The sequence below is a fragment of the Drosophila miranda genome, assembly GCF_003369915.1.
Source record: "Drosophila miranda strain MSH22 chromosome Y unlocalized genomic scaffold, D.miranda_PacBio2.1 Contig_Y1_pilon, whole genome shotgun sequence".
In the NCBI taxonomy this organism is placed as follows: domain Eukaryota; kingdom Metazoa; phylum Arthropoda; class Insecta; order Diptera; family Drosophilidae; genus Drosophila; species Drosophila miranda.
The window spans coordinates 41,193,891-41,199,131 of NW_022881603.1; the positions used below are offsets into that span (position 1 = coordinate 41,193,891).

At 56.4% G+C, this 5,241-nt stretch overlaps 1 long non-coding RNA gene across 3 annotated transcripts; it reads right to left on the reverse strand.

The window, feature by feature from the left end:
• Positions 1-2,133: 2,133 nt before the first annotated feature.
• LOC117190820 lies at positions 2,134-2,644 on the reverse strand. Of its 3 annotated transcripts, none has more exons than XR_004473848.1 (3): positions 2,559-2,644; positions 2,411-2,509; positions 2,134-2,352 (listed from the first exon to the last, which is right to left on the reverse strand). It is a non-coding gene; the product is annotated as an uncharacterized LOC117190820 (long non-coding RNA). The 3 variants fall into 3 exon arrangements; XR_004473850.1 differs by having other exon boundaries at positions 2,411-2,518; positions 2,572-2,636; XR_004473849.1 differs by having other exon boundaries at positions 2,411-2,518; positions 2,559-2,636.
• Positions 2,645-5,241: the final 2,597 nt, after the last annotated feature.

Genomic DNA, 5,241 nt, shown 5'->3' on the forward strand with positions numbered 1-5,241 from the left:
TCCTCAACACAGGAACCACACCAACGTTCAGCAAAGCAGGGCGGGAGTCTATTATAGACCTCACCTTTGCAAGCCCAGAGCTCGCACGCCACGCGAAGTGGCAAGTGCTGAGTGCTTACACCCATAGCGACCACTTAGCCGTAATGACGGAAACCTTTGCACCCAGGAACACAACAAGGATACAGCGGGCGCTCCAGGCCCAAGGAGGAAAGCCTGAGCAGAGCCGCGCTCCTCTCGGCAGCAGAAAACCTAAGCGCCGCCGGGGATGCTGAAGCATCCGCGCTTGCCGTTTACAGGACCGTCAAAGCGGCCTGTGATGCAGCCATGAAAAAAAGAAAGATCGGAGGAAGCAGGCACCGGTCAGTACCGTGGTGGAATGAGCACATTGCCAAGGCCAGGAGGGAGTGCTGCGCAGCTCGGCGTGCCTACCAGCGAGCAAGAGGCTCCGCCCAATTTGGCAGAAATGGCGCGGCATTCAAGGCCAAACGAAAAGAGCTGAAGGAGGCCCTCAGAAGCAGCAAACTCAAATGCTTCAAATGCGGCCGATGCGGAACCTTTTGGTGGAGCATACAAACTAGTCATGGGGAGATTAAACAGACAGCCTATGCCCAAGGATCTGGTGCATATGAGAGAGATAGTCGGCACCCTATTCCCTAGACAACCAACCTTACAAGAGGAAGCTAGGGTAGAAGGAGCTAGCCTGAGGGACACCACCACCATCATCACTGCCAGAGAAGTACTGGAGGCCACGGGTAAGCTGAAGATCGGGAAAGCGGCAGGTCCAGATGGAGTCCCTAATGCAGCACTAAAATGCATAACTAGAGCCCATCCGGAAGCATTCGCCACAATGTACACCCAGTGCCTAGCGGAGCGGACAGTCCCACGAGCATGGAAACGGCAAAGGCTGGTTCTGATACCCAAGCCAGGCAAAGAGCTCAACGACCCATCGTCATACCGGCCGCTGTGCATGCTGGATACCATGGGCAAGATTTTCGAGAGGATGGTATGTCACCGACTGGAGGCGGAACTGGCTGAGCGTCGCGGACTTTCCGACCTCCAATTCGGGTTCCGCAAGCAGAGGAGCACCACTGACGCCATCGAGATGGTGACAAACCTTGCCAGGGAAGCCATGGCAGGAACGCGATGGGCTGGAGGCGAAAAAAAGTACTGCCTAGTATGTACACTAGACGTACGAAACGCCTTCAACTCTGCCAGCTGGAAGAGCATCCTAGAGGCCCTGACCAGGAGGGGTATATCTGAGCAAATCACACGGACTCTGCGAAGCTATGTCACCTCCATAATCTTATATGGATCAGCAGTGTGGGCACCAGCAATGATGGTTTCCACATACAGCAGAGACTGCAGAAGCGCATACCGACGCTGTGCCCTGAGGGTTACATGCTGCTTCCGGACGGTGTCTGAAGACGCCGCACTTATTGTGGCAGGCATGGTCCCACTGGATCTCCTGGCAGCTGAGCGGCAGAGCGGAGTGGAGGTAGCCAGCGAGCGGCGAGAGCGCACTATAGCCCAGTGGCAACGGCGCTGGGACCAAGCGGCAAAAGGGAGGTGGCCCAGACGTCTCCTTCCCCAGCTTAGCCCATGGCTGCGAAGAAGGCACGGCCAAATGGACCATTATTTGGGCCAACTGCTGACGGGGCATGGCTGCTTCAAGCAGTACCTGCATCGCTTTAGGCATGCTGACGACCCGTATTGCAGCTGCTGCGGGCCTGGAGTCGACGAGGATGCAGAGCACGTCTTCTTTGTATGCCCCCGCTTCTCGCAAGAACGAACGAGGCTAGGGAGACGCTTGCAGAAGTGAGTGTGGACACCCTCACTGACCAGATGCTAGCCGATGAGCAATCTTGGAACGCGGTCGCCTACATGGCAGCAAGCGTGATCAAGGAGCTGCGCAGGCTGGAGCGAAGCCGGACAAACTAAGCCAGAAGGATGACCCCACAGCCCGCACCGCGAAGTAATGCCTAGCGGCAGTCCCGCGGGAGCGGACCCACACCCCCCCCCCCCCCCCCCCCCCCTTCCCAGCCATAATTGTTATTTTATAAATATAAATTGTTTTCCCAATAAAAAAAAAAAAAAAAAAAAAAAAACACACACACACACATGCTGTATGTGTGAAAAAACCCGGGTCGGTCGCGCGCCTCCGTTGCTCCTGTGTTTGCGCCGCGCTCCGTGTGTCTGCGGAGCCGCCGGGGCTGGAATAGGCCCTGGGCTGACGAGGTACCGTTCTGGCTATCAGGGCTGGTCGAACTCCTCCTCGTTGTGCCCGCCTCCGATCCAGGCTGGCGGTTCTTTTCTTCCGAGTCGGCGGTAGCAGCCACTGAGTGAAGTGACTGGCTATAACTCAAAGAGAGAGTGATCAACGGTAAGCGAGCGTACATCCACCCATACTTACCCTATGGGCGCGATGCCTACTGAGCTTTACTCTGGACTCCTGGCCCGAGCAGACCGTGTCCAAACCCAAGAAGGTCGTCAATCAGGATTTTAAAGCAATCTGCCATGGCTAAATTAATTTGGGGTTTGTCACTCAAACTCCAACTCACTCATAACACTCACGAAGCTCCCGGGGTGAGTTTCTCTCCTCCTCTCACCGGCCCAAGATGGATGGCGACGGAGTTGCCATGTCAGGAAACTGAGTTGCCTGCACCGCGCGGGTATGCGGTTGGCCGTTTTAAGGCCCGACATAATGCACCAGTTGCAGCTTCTTTAGGATGAGCTCCACGTTTTTCTGTATGTCTATTTTCCTGATCAGAGCAACAGCTGCTGACCAGGGCTACAAGACGGCGATAGCCTACTCATCGCAGGCGTGTCCCACCGTCAGAGGGTGCTGCTACGTAGCACGTAGAGGAAGACGAGCACCGGCAGATGGCGCTGCATCATACATCCTAGAAGTATACCACGACTTTTCGGCCCCCTCACCACGGGTCTATCGGATGTGGCAAAGTGGAACTGATGGGGATATTTAGAGGCTCACACTGCACATCGGCGCTTTCTGAGGCCATCGGGTACACAACGGGTCCCGGAGCTGTCCTCCTGCCAACCCCAGCGCTACGGCGGCGTACCCTTTAACGGGGTGCTGGATACCGAGAAGGGGCGGTATAACCCCAGCGACTATCGTCTGGATGAAATTCCCGGCCATCGCGGGATGCCCAGGATAAGCCTTTATAGTGGACCCATCGGTGCCATAGGCGCCTTGGTAGGTACTATACCGCCGGTAACACCGAGACCAGTAAGGTGATACGTACGATCCACTGGAACCCCCCTTACGTACATTAGACTGTGGGCTGACGGCGTCGGCATTCTATGACCTGAGTAGGCAGGCTGAACCCCTTTTGAAATGGCTCATAGGTAAATGTCTCCACCGCCCTCGTCTCGTTAAAACCTTGGCAGGCCTCGTTTAACGCTTCCTGGCCGTCCCACTATGGTGGTTGCGTAGGCTTGGTTGATTCATATCCCAACTAGCACCGATCTGGCTCTGAACCCTGGTGCTCATAAGGCCCAGGGTCAACCCTCGCATGGACCTCACTCCACGGAAAGACACCCATGGGATCACCACGGTGACTACGTACTGCGGCCAGGAATAACGAACTCGAGTGGAGATTCTTTTTACATGGACAACACCCCTCACACACCAAACACACAGATAGAGAAGATGACTGAGGACGCAGTCTTTGGTAGGCGCAACGCCCTTACCAGATCCCCACCACCGTCAGCACCTGCGAAAGCTCAGGGATCGAGCATGTTCAAGCCCGGCCCGGATGGCAAAGAGAAGGAGCGACCGCACTCTGACCCATTAGAGCTGCTAAAAAACCTGGGTACTCGGGCCAATGAGCTGGTCAAGAGGATGAACGACCAGCGGCATGTGGACAACGTGATGAAAGATTTATCCCTGAGAGTGGTAACCCTTCAGGCCCTGGTGGTCAAGAATTTCGAGAAGCTGCACACCAGGACAATTGAGACCGCCACCACTGGTACCCAAACAGCTGCGAAGCCGCCACACACCGGCTCAAAGAGGCTGCGCGAGTCGCCTCAAATGGCTGCGGAGCCCACAAAGAGGCAGAGAGGCACAAAGCTTCAACAAGCGTCGACCCAGATCAAACCGCCGGCGCAGTCCCAGGATGAACTAACCCCCTCGGGTACAGTGGACCATGGTGCCACCCCAGCCGCTAAGAAACAGCTCAAGTGGCAGCAGGTGGGCCCTAGGGTAAGGAAAAAAAGGGAGCCCCGTGAGCGCGAGCCAAGGCCAGACGCAATAATCATTCAACCCCAGGGCGAGCTTAGCTATAGCGACATCCTCCGTATGGTCACCAGGCGCCAGGATGGCAAGCTTCAGGAGGTAGGGGATAATGTTAACAGAATCCGGAGGACGGCAAAGGGCGAGCTGCTGCTCGAGCTCAACGGCGCGAGCAAAAGCAACACAGCTAAGCTCAAGGAGGATATCAGCGCGGCACTGGGACTGCAGACGGGCATCAGGGCGGTGTCAGAAGAACTCTGCGTGGAGGTCAGGGATCTCGACAGCCTGGTCGAGAAGGAGGACATCGCAGCAGCGATAGCTGCATCGATAGACGCCCCCAGCGTGGACACCAGCGCCATTAAAAGTCTGAGGCCATCGTTCGCTGGTACGCAACTGGCAGTTGTGTGCCTGCCGCCCGTGCAGGCAAGAGCCCTGCTCATGGTGGGGAAACTTAAAGTCGGATGGACAAGCTGTAGGATACGGGAGCGGACAGCTCAACGACGATGCTACAGGTGTCTGGAGTTTGGGCATCTAGCAATCAGGTGCAAGAGCGCGGTGGATCGCACCGGATGCTGCCTCAGATGCGGCGTGAACGGGCACAAGGCGGCAACCTGTCAAAGCGATCCGCGGTGTTTCATCTGCACCGCTAACAACAGCAATGAGACGAACCATTATGCGGGTAGCAGGAGATGTCCAGCAGCCAGGAGCGTGCCCAGCTTGCCGGCCCAATAATGAAGGTTATGCAGCTCAACCTCAACCACTGCGCTGCGGCTCAAGACCTGCTGAGCCAATCAATAAGAGAATTGGCAATTGACCTCGCCATCCTCAGCGAGCCATATCAAACTAGGGAGTCCCTGGGTTCATCTTGGATGCCACCAAAAAGGCCGCGATATGGCTATGCGGGGCCACGCCATTGCAGCTTTCCCTCTCAAGCGCTGCTGCTGGGTTTGTGCGCGCCAAGGTCGGAGGTGTGTGGATATACTGCGTCTACC